The following is an 11,842-nucleotide window of genomic DNA, read 5'->3' as shown; positions in this document are numbered from 1 at the left end:
TCCCCTCCCCTCACGGTTTCTCCTCCCTCCTCTCCGGTGAGCTCCTCCTCCCTCATCTCCGGTGAGCTCCTCCTCCCTCCTCTCCGGTGAGATCCTCCTCCCTCCTCTTCGGTGAGCTCCTCCTCCCTCATCTCCTCCTATCCCCTCATGGTTTCTCCTTCCTCCTCTTCGATGCTCCGGTGAACTCCTCTCCGACGACCTCGTCCTCCTCTCCGACGATGTAGGCGAGCGCCTCTGCGGTCACCTCCTCCTCCTCCTCTCCGGCGAACTCCTCTCCGGCAAAAGAACACGGCAAAAGAACGTACAAGATCCAAAAATGGGAACAAAATTTGAAATAATATCGTGCAAAAAAACGAGCAAAAAAATGGGCAAAAAAATTGCGATCCAGATGTCACACCCTAGCTAGTTATGCATTAGAGTGTTGCATCATGTTTACTCATTCATCAGAAACTTGAAATGGGGATGACAGAACCCCCAGTCCCCTCTGAAACCAACTAGGGTTTACTAAAATAATTTTTCAATGAACCTGAAATGCCCTTCTAAAATGCCCATCATTTTTGCCTTGGTTCAGAACCTCTGCCAAAAGTGGTGCACATTTTCCTAGGCCATCCTAGGGTTTTGAATTAAATCATAACTATTTGAATTTGGGCATTTAAAATTATATAAAATATTTAAATGCTCAAATATCTCCAAACTAAAATGTTTCATGTTGGAAATAATCCAACTATGGACCAGGAGTAGTTTGGTGATTTTTGGAGTTGCCTAGGTATTTTATTTAATTCAACAAAGTCGCAGTTATATTAAATAAAAAACAGAAATAAAGAAAGGGGAAGACTTACCTGTGCGGCCCAGCCCAGCCGGCCCAGCACTGTGCTGGCCCGTGCCAGCCAGCTGCTTCCCCTCGCAAGAGCAGGCAGGGAGGTGAGCATGGCGCGCCCGAGCTCGCCACGCACCACCCAGCCTCTCTGCATCGCCCTGGTCGCCGTTGCGCCGCGTGGATCGTCTTCTGGTCGTCACCCCGACCTCGCCGACACCCCATTCACTCTCCCCCGGCTCTCCCTCACTCTCTCTCTCTCACGGCCGAAGCTCACCGTCGCCGCCGTTCGCCTTAGCCACCGTCTCCGACCACCCCTCGCTTCCCCGACCAGCTCAGAAGCTCCGCCTCGACTCCTTCCTCCTCCCCACCGCTCCACGGGTCCCCGGAAGCCCTGCATCGCCGCCACGTCGCCGATCCCCTCTTCGGACTCCGACCACCGTCGCCGTCAAATTCGTCGTCTCCGACGCGTCCCCGAGCCCGCTTCGACGCCCACTGCAACCGCGGTGAGCTACGCCACCGTTTCCCCCTTCTCCCCTGCTCTCTCCCGACCCCTAGGCCCTAGCCCCACCGCGGCCGAAAGCTTCACGCCGCCGGCGATGTCGCCGTCGTGGCCACGATCGCCGTAGCGCCCAACCGAGCACGCCATCGTGCTCCACATCTCACTAGGAGCACGTAGCACGCTCCAACACCCCCCCCCCTAACACCCTGCAACACTGTTCCCGTGCACGACCGAACCCCGGCCGCCGCAGCCGAGCTCGCCGCCGTCGACTCCGGCCACCCCGACCCCAACGGACTCCGCCAAGAGCCGCGGGTCGTCCTCAGCTTCACTCCGGTGGCCTCCGCGGTTCATTTGGTGGCCGAAACGACCAAAACCACTATCGCCGCCGCACTGATGGTCGCCGCCGGCCAGAACTCCGGCGAGCTGACATGGCCTAGTTAATTAGCCACTAAACCACCACCTACTGACGCTGACAAGTGGGCCCCAGGGCTTAGTCAAAGCTAACCAGCCCGGGTCAACACAGGATTAGCCCCTGTGTCACTGACGTGTGGACCCCACACGTCAGGTTTGACCCGAGCCAGCCCTGTTGACCTGCTGATGTCACTGTGACGTCAGGCTGACGCAGTAAATGATATTTCTGGATTTAAATTAAATCAGGAAATTCCAGAATATTAATTAAACTTCAAAAATTCATAACTTTTATTCTGTAACTCCAAATTGGACAAATTATATATGAAAAATGATCAGAAAAATCCAATCTATCCATCTGTACTATTTTCATGCATGATCCAACAAGTTAAATGGATGTTTTAATCAGAACAAGGAAAAGCACTTTAAAGGCCATATTTGAAATTGAAATTTGAATCTTTGATTCAAATTTGTTCAAACCCTTCTGGCTTTAGTTGCATTAGCCCAACACACTCATATTGCCATGTTTCATGCATGCATCATATTGTTGCACATTGTTTGGTGATGCCTGTGTATCGTTATTCTTTACGACAGGGTCTGTCCCCGAGGAGTACCGTGACTACCCTAACGAAGAACCGTATCCGTGCATCGAACCATCAGGCAAGCAACCAACCATTTGATCATATCGATACAATCCCATGTTCTCGCTCCTGCTCTCTTTTACTGCATTAAGACAACGCAATTCAAACTGCTGTGTGCTACGGTAGTTGAACCCATTTCCTCTGCATGACCTGTCATTGCCACAGTAACTAGATGAAACCCACTAGCATGTGTAGGAGTTGATTGAGCCATATGTATGTGTTGTTCCTACCTTGCTATGCCTGCTATGCTTAGAGTCGTGTCAGGTCTGGTTCATCTGGGTGATGGGCTAGAGTGAAATGATTATGTCGGTAATGAGAGTGGTGTGGTGAACACGATTTGGTAAAGGTATCGATGAGAGGCCATGTAGGAGTACATGGTGGGTTGTTTCATTGAAGCCGACCTTAAGCACTGAGATCTGTATGTGTGATTTAAGAATCAGCTACTACCATGCATTGGGCCCGAAACCAATGGACCCTCTCGACTTCTTGTTCACCCTAGTTCTCCGTCCAGGAGTTGCAAGTAGTTTCTGGTGTTTGTAGCCTACTGGAGCCCGTGGACAGCGCTGACCGTAGGGGTGGGCTGTGATGCGGTAGGTACGTGGCCGGGTGTACCGAATACCCGTTAGGTATCTCGGGAACCCTGTTCACATCGTTCGGGGCCGTATGGGAAACCTCGGCCGGACTCCCTGCGGATGGAACCTGAATAGGCGATAAACCTGGACTGGAGGCTTAGGTGATTAGGTAGGTCGTGGCCGACACCCACGTTGGGCTTCCGCTTGAAGGTTGCCGAGTACATGTCGTGTAAACGACGGTAAGTGGTGAGAGCGTGTATGAAGAAGTACCCCCTGCAGGGTTAACATGATCTATTCGAATAGCCGCGTCCGCGGTAAAGGACTACTTGGTTGCCTATACAGTTCATAGACAAGTAAATGAAAACTGTTAAAAACCTCAAGATAAGTGTGAGTGCCGAGGATGGCTCTTCCGTAGGAAGACGGAGGCGGATCCTCGGTAGTGTATTGAAGTGGTGAGTAGTGGACTCGTGTGCGCAAAACCATTTCAAGTTGGAGTATCGTAGGTTAGCCTAGCCAAGAGTCAATGCATGTATGTAGGATCTGATGTAAGTCTTGCTGAGTACCTTTGTACTCATGTTGCTATAATCTACATTTTTACAGAAGACGCTGCAACCCCTTCTGATGGGTTCTATGTAGACGTTGACATCAACGAGTAGGCTAAAGACCCAGGTGGTGACCCTGAGCTTGTGAAGGACCACGTAGTATAGCTAGGCTTTCCAAGCCTCTTTTATTTTACTAGTTGTCTGTACTCAGACAAGTTACTTTCGCTGCTGGTTTGTATGACTGTATGACTTGTATGTGGGGTCGTGAGACCCGTACCTTTGTGTATGTTATGTATGGCTCACCGAGCCTTAAATAAAGTACTTGTGTCATAGAGTCATGTTGTGATGCTTCGTTGTATTTGCACATATCGAGCATATTGTGTGTATGATTGAAATGCTTGGTATGTGTGGGATCTGACTATCTAGTTGTTTATCTTTGGTAGCCTCTCTTACCGGGAAATGTCTCCTATTGTTACCGCTGAGCCATGGTAGCTTGCTACTGCTCTGGAACACTTAGGCTGGCCGGCATGTGTCCTTCTTCGTTCCTGTGTCTGTCCCTTCGGGGAAATGTCACGCTTTGAGTACCGGAGTCCTGTTAGCCCGCTACAGCCCGGTTTACCGGAGTCCTGCTAGCCCAGTGCTACAGCCCGGACCCACTTGCTGATGACCGACATGTTCGAAGCTGGGTCATGGATGCCTGTCCCTGTAAGTCTGTGCCACTTTGGGTTTACGACTAGTCATGTCAGCCCGGGCTCTTTATCATATGGATGCTAGCGACACTTTCATATACGCGAGCCAAAAGGCGCAAACGGTCCCGGGAAAAGGTAAGACGACACCCGTGGGGATACCGTGCGTGAGGCCGCAAAGTGATATGAGGTGTTACCAGCTAGATCGATGTGACATCGAGTCGGGGTCCTGACAGCGTTGGTAGCTTTAGTTGCATTAGCCCAACACACTCATATTGCCATGTTTCATGCATGCATCATATTGTTGCACATTGTTTGGTGATGCCTGTGTATCGTTATCCTTTACGACAGGATCTGTCCCCGAGGAGTACCGTGACTACCCTAACGAAGAACCGTATCCGTGCATCGAACCATCAGGCAAGCAACCAACCATTTGATCATATCGATACAATCCCATGTTCTCGCTCCTGCTCTCTTTTACTGCATTAAGACAACGCGATTCAAACTGCTGTGTGCTACGGTAGTTGAACCCATTTCCTCTGCATGACCTGTCATTGCCACAGTAACTAGATGAAACCCACTAGCATGTGTAGGAGTTGATTGAGCCATATGTTTGTGTTGTTCCTACCTTGCTATGCCTGCTATGCTTAGAGTCGTGTCAGGTCTGGTTCATCTGGGTGATGGGCTAGAGTGAAATGATTATGTCGGTAATGAGAGTGGTGTGGTGAACACGATTTGGTAAAGGTATCGATGAGAGGCCATGTAGGAGTACATGGTGGGTTGTTTCATTGAAGCCGACCTTAAGCACTGAGATCTGTATGTGTGATTTAAGAATCAGCTACTACCATGCATTGGGCCCGAAACCAATGGACCCTCTCGACTTCTTATTCACCCTAGTTCTCCGTCCAGGAGTTGCAAGTAGTTTCTGGTGTTTGTAGCCTACTGGAGGCCGTGGACAGCGCTGACCGTAGGGGTGGGCTGTGATGCGGTAGGTACGTGGCCGGGTGTATCGAATACCCGTTAGGTATCTCGGGAACCCTGTTCACATCGTTCGGGGCCGTATGGGAAACCTCGGCCGGACTCCCTGCGGATGGAACCTGAATAGGCGATAAACCTGGACTGGAGGCTTAGGTGATTAGGTAGGTCGTGGCCGACACCCACGTTGGGCTTCCGCTTGAAGGTTGCCGAGTACATGTCGTGTAAACGACGGTAAGTGGTGAGAGCGTGTATGAAGAAGTACCCCCTGCAGGGTTAACATGATCTATTCGAATAGCCGCGTCCGCGGTAAAGGACTACTTGGTTGCCTATACAGTTCATAGACAAGTAAATGGAAACTACTAAAAGCCTCAAGATAAGTGTGAGTGCCGAGGATGGCTCCTCCGTAGGAGGACGGAGGTGGATCCTCGGTAGTGTATTGAAGTGGTGAATAGTGGGCTCGTGTGCGCAAAACTATTTCAAGTTGAAGTATCGTAGGATAGCCTAGCCAAGAGTCAAAGCTGGCTTGCTGCAATAACTCCACCAACCCTTCTTGATACTATGCATGTATGTAGGATCTGATGTAAGTCTTGCTGAGTACCTTTGTACTCATGTTGCTATAATCTACATTTTTACAGAAGACGCTGCAACCCCTTCTGATGGGTTCTATGTAGACGTTGACATCAACGAGTAGGCTAAAGACCCAGGTGGTGACCCTGAGCTTGTGAAGGACCACATAGTATAGCCAGAGATTTTCCAAGCCTCTTTTATTTTACTAGTTGTCTGTACTCAGACAAGTTACTTCCGCTGCCGGCTTGTATGATTGTATGACTTGTATGCCGGGTCGTGAGACCCGTACCTTTGTGTGTATGTTATGTATGGCTCACTGAGCCTTAAATAAAGTACTTGTGTCATAGAGTCATGTTGTGATGCTTCGTTGTATTTGCACATATCGAGCATATTGTGTGTATGATTGAAATGCTTGGTATGTGTGGGATCTGACTATCTAGTTGTTTATCTTTAGTAGCCTCTCTTACCGGGAAATGTCTCCTAGTGTTACCGCTGAGCCATGGTAGCTTGCTACTGCTCTGGAACACTTAGGCTGGCCGGCATGTGTCCTTCTTCGTTCCTGTGTCTGTCCCTTCGGGGAAATGTCACGCTTTGAGTACCGGAGTCCTGTTAGCCCGCTACAGCCCGGTTTACTGGAGTCCTGCTAGCCCAGTGCTACAGCCCGGACCCACTTGCTGATGACCGACACGTTCGAAGCTGGGTCATGGATGCCTGTCCCTGTAAGTCTGTGCCACTTTGGGTTTACGACTAGTCATGTCAGCCCGGGCTCTTTATCATATGGATGCTAGCGACACTTTCATATACGCGAGCCAAAAAGCGCAAACGGTCCCGGGAAAAGGTAAGACGACACCCGTGGGGATACCGTGCGTGAGGCCGCAAAGTGATATGAGGTGTTACCAGCTAGATCGATGTGACATCGAGTCGGGGTCCTGACAGCGTTGGTAGCTTTAGTTGCATTAGCCCAACACACTCATATTGCCATGTTTCATGCATGCATCATATTGTTGCACATTGTTTGGTGATGCCTGTGTATCGTTATCCTTTACGACAGGATCTGTCCCCGAGGAGTACCGTGACTACCCTAACGAAGAACCGTATCCGTGCATCGAACCATCAGGCAAGCAACCAACCATTTGATCATATCGATACAATCCCATGTTCTCGCTCCTGCTCTCTTTTACTGCATTAAGACAACGCGATTCAAACTGCTGTGTGCTACGGTAGTTGAACCCATTTCCTCTGCATGACCTGTCATTGCCACAGTAACTAGATGAAACCCACTAGCATGTGTAGGAGTTGATTGAGCCATATGTATGTGTTGTTCCTACCTTGCTATGCCTGCTATGCTTAGAGTCGTGTCAGGTCTGGTTCATCTGGGTGATGGGATAGAGTGAAATGATTATGTCGGTAATGAGAGTGGTGTGGTGAACACGATTTGGTAAAGGTATCGATGAGAGGCCATGTAGGAGTACATGGTGGGTTGTTTCATTGAAGCCGACCTTAAGCACTGAGATCTGTATGTGTGATTTAAGAATCAGCTACTACCATGCATTGGGCCCGAAACCAATGGACCCTCTCGACTTCTTATTCACCCTAGTTCTCCGTCCAGGAGTTGCAAGTAGTTTCTGGTGTTTGTAGCCTACTGGAGGCCGTGGACAGCGCTGACCGTAGGGGTGGGCTGTGATGCGGTAGGTACGTGGCCGGGTGTATCGAATACCCGTTAGGTATCTCGGGAACCCTGTTCACATCGTTCGGGGCCGTATGGGAAACCTCGGCCGGACTCCCTGCGGATGGAACCTGAATAGGCGATAAACCTGGACTGGAGGCTTAGGTGATTAGGTAGGTCGTGGCTGACACCCACGTTGGGCTTCCGCTTGAAGGTTGCCGAGTACATGTCGTGTAAACGACGGTAAGTGGTGAGAGCGTGTATGAAGAAGTACCCCCTGCAGGGTTAACATGATCTATTCGAATAGCCGCGTCCGCGGTAAAGGACTACTTGGTTGCCTATACAGTTCATAGACAAGTAAATGGAAACTACTAAAAGCCTCAAGATAAGTGTGAGTGCCGAGGATGGCTCCTCCGTAGGAGGACGGAGGTGGATCCTCGGTAGTGTATTGAAGTGGTGAATAGTGGACTCGTGTGCGCAAAACTATTTCAAGTTGAAGTATCGTAGGATAGCCTAGCCAAGAGTCAAAGCTGGCTTGCTGCAATAACTCCACCAACCCTTCTTGATACTATGCATGTATGTAGGATCTGATGTAAGTCTTGCTGAGTACCTTTGTACTCATGTTGCTATAATCTACATTTTTACAGAAGATGCTGCAACCCCTTCTGATGGGTTCTATGTAGACGTTGACATCAACGAGTAGGCTAAAGACCCAGGTGGTGACCCTGAGCTTGTGAAGGACCACATAGTATAGTCAGAGGCTTTCCAAGCCTCTTTTATTTTACTAGTTGTCTGTACTCAGACAAGTTACTTCCGCTGCTGGCTTGTATGATTGTATGACTTGTATGTTGGGTCGTGAGACCCGTACCTTTGTGTGTATGTTATGTATGGCTCACTGAGCCTTAAATAAAGTACTTGTGTCATAGAGTCATGTTGTGATGCTTCGTTGTATTTGCACATATCGAGCATATTGTGTGTATGATTGAAATGCTTGGTATGTGTGGGATCTGACTATCTAGTTGTTTATCTTTAGTAGCCTCTCTTACCGGGAAATGTCTCCTAGTGTTACCGCTGAGCCATGGTAGCTTGCTACTGCTGTGGAACACTTAGGCTGGCCGGCATGTGTCCTTCTTCGTTCCTGTGTCTGTCCCTTCGGGGAAATGTCACGCTTTGAGTACCGGAGTCCTGTTAGCCCGCTACAGCCCGGTTTACCGGAGTCCTGCTAGCCCAGTGCTACAGCCCGAACCCACTTGCTGATGACCGACACGTTCGAAGCTGGGTCATGGATGCCTGTCCCTGTAAGTCTGTGCCACTTTGGGTTTACGACTAGTCATGTCAGCCCGGGCTCTTTATCATATGGATGCTAGCGACACTTTCATATACGCGAGCCAAAAGGCGCAAACGGTCCCGGGAAAAGGTAAGACGACACCCGTGGGGATACCGTGCGTGAGGCCGCAAAGTGATATGAGGGGTTACCAGCTAGATCGATGTGACATCGAGTCGGGGTCCTGACACCAGATCCAAATTCAAAATTCAAAAATAGCAATGGTGCACGGTGGGGGTTAGACGGTGCGCCACTACTATTTTCCCGCCTTCAAAATTCAAAAATACTAATGGCGCACCGTGGCCTATACTAATGGCGCACCAGTGGCATATACTAATGGCGCACCGTGGCCTATACTAATGGTGCACCAGTGGTGCGCCATTAGTATACCAGATACTAATGGCGCACCACTGGTGCGCCATTAGTAAAAAATACTAGTGGCGTGATACTAATGGCGCACCAGTAGTGTGCCATTAGTAGGCAAAACTGGTGCACCATTAGTAGGCCTTTTCCTATTAGTGGTGGTAGAGGCCAGCATAAAAAACAACGTGGTAGAGCGTCTCCACTTCTTCCACTTCTGGGTCAGAGACCACACGTAGTAGTACTTAGCTCTATGAACGAAACAAAGTGCGACCTGGAGAGAAAGACACGTCTAGTTGGAAGGTCTCAGGGCATACACGTAAACAATTATAAATGTTAATATGTGCCTCCAACTAATATAATAGTAGTAGAGTACATAGACACGTACTCCATAACATCACCGTGCATTGCACGTACAACATTTAGTGGTAGTACGTAGTAAGAGACAAATGCCGCCCAAGAGTTCCCTTCTCGACCTACTTTTGGGTGTTTGGTAGAGTGTATGGAGGGTGCATGAGTCCATACTAGTTTAGCACAAATACACTAGAAGCATGCATGAAGAGAGCATGCATGAAGAGTGGTGTTGAGTTGAGCATGCATGAAGAGGGAACAACTATGCTGAGACGAGAACGCAACCAAACACACCATGTATGCCACGCATGTTCATACCATTTGTGCCTTTCTACTCCACTTACTGTGCTACATTACTAAGGTTTGTACGTCCACTCCTGGGTACATGTCCGTCTCGTAGTTCCAGTGCCACGTGTTCTTCATATAGATGGAATCATCGTTGCATAACACGTGCGCCTTGATGCTAGATGTCTCGCGTGTTGGCAAAAGGATGAACAAAGCTCACGTAAAAAAAGAGTGGAAGAGCATAGATTCCGGACGACCGAGAAGGAGCAAGGAACCTTGTGGTGGAGCGTCTGCACTCATAATATTTAATATTATTCAGCGATATAAAGTTAACCAATCATCTCCACAGTGGACTGAAAGAGTACGAAACACGGCAGCCCAGTGTAGTTACATCATACTAGTACATGGCTAACCCATGCTATCACCATATTTCTTGGCTTCTGTGCGACACCTATCTCTAGTAATCCGGCAGCCTGTATCGCTTCTCCCTCCTCGTCTCTATCAAAGTGCGGCGGGCTGGCATTTCTGCCGTCTATTGAGGTCGGTTAACTATCACATGTTAGCGAAATGCCAAGAGCATTCTAAAAAAAATTCCTTTCACGTTCCATTTTCAAAAAGAAAAAAATCCTTTCACGTACGAATTTGCCTATATGCTTTGAGCAACTTGCATGTCCTATACTGCTCCTGTTTGATACTCTAACTTAGCTAGAGGTTAGACTAACTCATGACTAACCCTGAACTAACTGTAGCCAAAGAGGTGTTTGGGTGACAGGGTTAGATTGACAATAAATGCACTTCATAGAGAGAGAAAAGTGATTTTTCAGTGGTCCCAATGAGAACTATCTCCAGTTAGCACCTCTTGGGTGGGATAGTTTTCTTTGGTGGGTTCGGTGCAACTTGCCCCAATTTAAACCCTCATGCTTGGATACTTTAGGGCTATTTGAGCCCCAACTAGCTCAAACTAACTCTAACCCATGGATCCAGACAGGGCCTATGGCCAGTCTCGACGAGGAGCAGTCACGTGCACCGGGAAGCGGCGCTCTCTCGGCTGTCGCGCCACTTCAAAGCCAGCGTCAGTGAGAGGTCGTCTCCGCTGTGGCCGGGCATTAATGCGGCACTGACACTCCAGGCGATGTTGACCGTTTCACGCGGGAAGCGCGCGCTGGCAAGGGAGTATAGGTTTTGAACCGTTTCAGGTGTAGTAGTAATGGTAGTTTGCAAAACTACTCAATTATTGCACTCAGTTTCCTAAGAAATTGTGGTAAAAAATGTTACTCCACAGCCGCTTCCCTTCTCCTTCATGCTCGTGATTTACGTGGCCATGTTAACGCGATTGTGTCAAAAAAATGTCACTTCCTGCTCGTGATTTGCGTTATATAATTACAAGCAAGATTCTCGTGTATTGCACGGAACATCAATATGCATTTTTTTACAAAACACCTGTTGTGATTGACCAATGCAGGAGTAATCCCATGTGTAAAAACTAATGATATCTCGAGAATTTTATCGGAAAACTGGTATCTCGAGAATGTCATCGAAAAAATGAAAGATGAGAGATAAGGCGAAGAGGAGTGGAGCGTGGTGGTGACTGGTGGTCGGAATGGGCGGAGGCATGGGGATGGACGGCGCCGGCAGGCGGCAGCGACCACCATGCATGCTAGATTGTTCGAGAGACTTATTCCTTTTTTAATTGCTGAGCAATGAGGTTGCAGGAGATAATAATGTGGAGAGAGGTGCGGGTATCTTTTTTAAAATTATCATAGTTTGCTTCCTATCCGTCAGATATAGATCATACGGTCTGTATTACAAGATGGCAGGCACACCATCATCGCCAACTCGTTTTTTTATAAGGGTATACAGATGATAAGTTTGCTGACTACTAAAGTAAAGTGGAATCTGTCCATGTTATGCAAGTAAATAAAGGTGATTGTTTATCATACGAGTAAGGTTGGATGAAGGGTGGTAGGAACAAATGCTCCGCCTAGAGCATGTGTGTGTGAGACGGAGTCTTAGTGTGTGTGTGTGTGAGAGAGAGAGAGAGAGAGAGGAGAGAGAGAGAGATGGATTCTTAGTTTGTGTGTGTGTGTGAGAGAGAGAGATGGAGTCTAAGTGTGTGTGGGGTGTGTGTGTGTGTGTTTGTGTCTGT

Source organism: Triticum dicoccoides, chromosome 2B (assembly GCF_002162155.2).
Source record: "Triticum dicoccoides isolate Atlit2015 ecotype Zavitan chromosome 2B, WEW_v2.0, whole genome shotgun sequence".
NCBI classification, from domain to species: domain Eukaryota; kingdom Viridiplantae; phylum Streptophyta; class Magnoliopsida; order Poales; family Poaceae; genus Triticum; species Triticum dicoccoides.
This window is presented reverse-complemented; position numbering follows the sequence as displayed.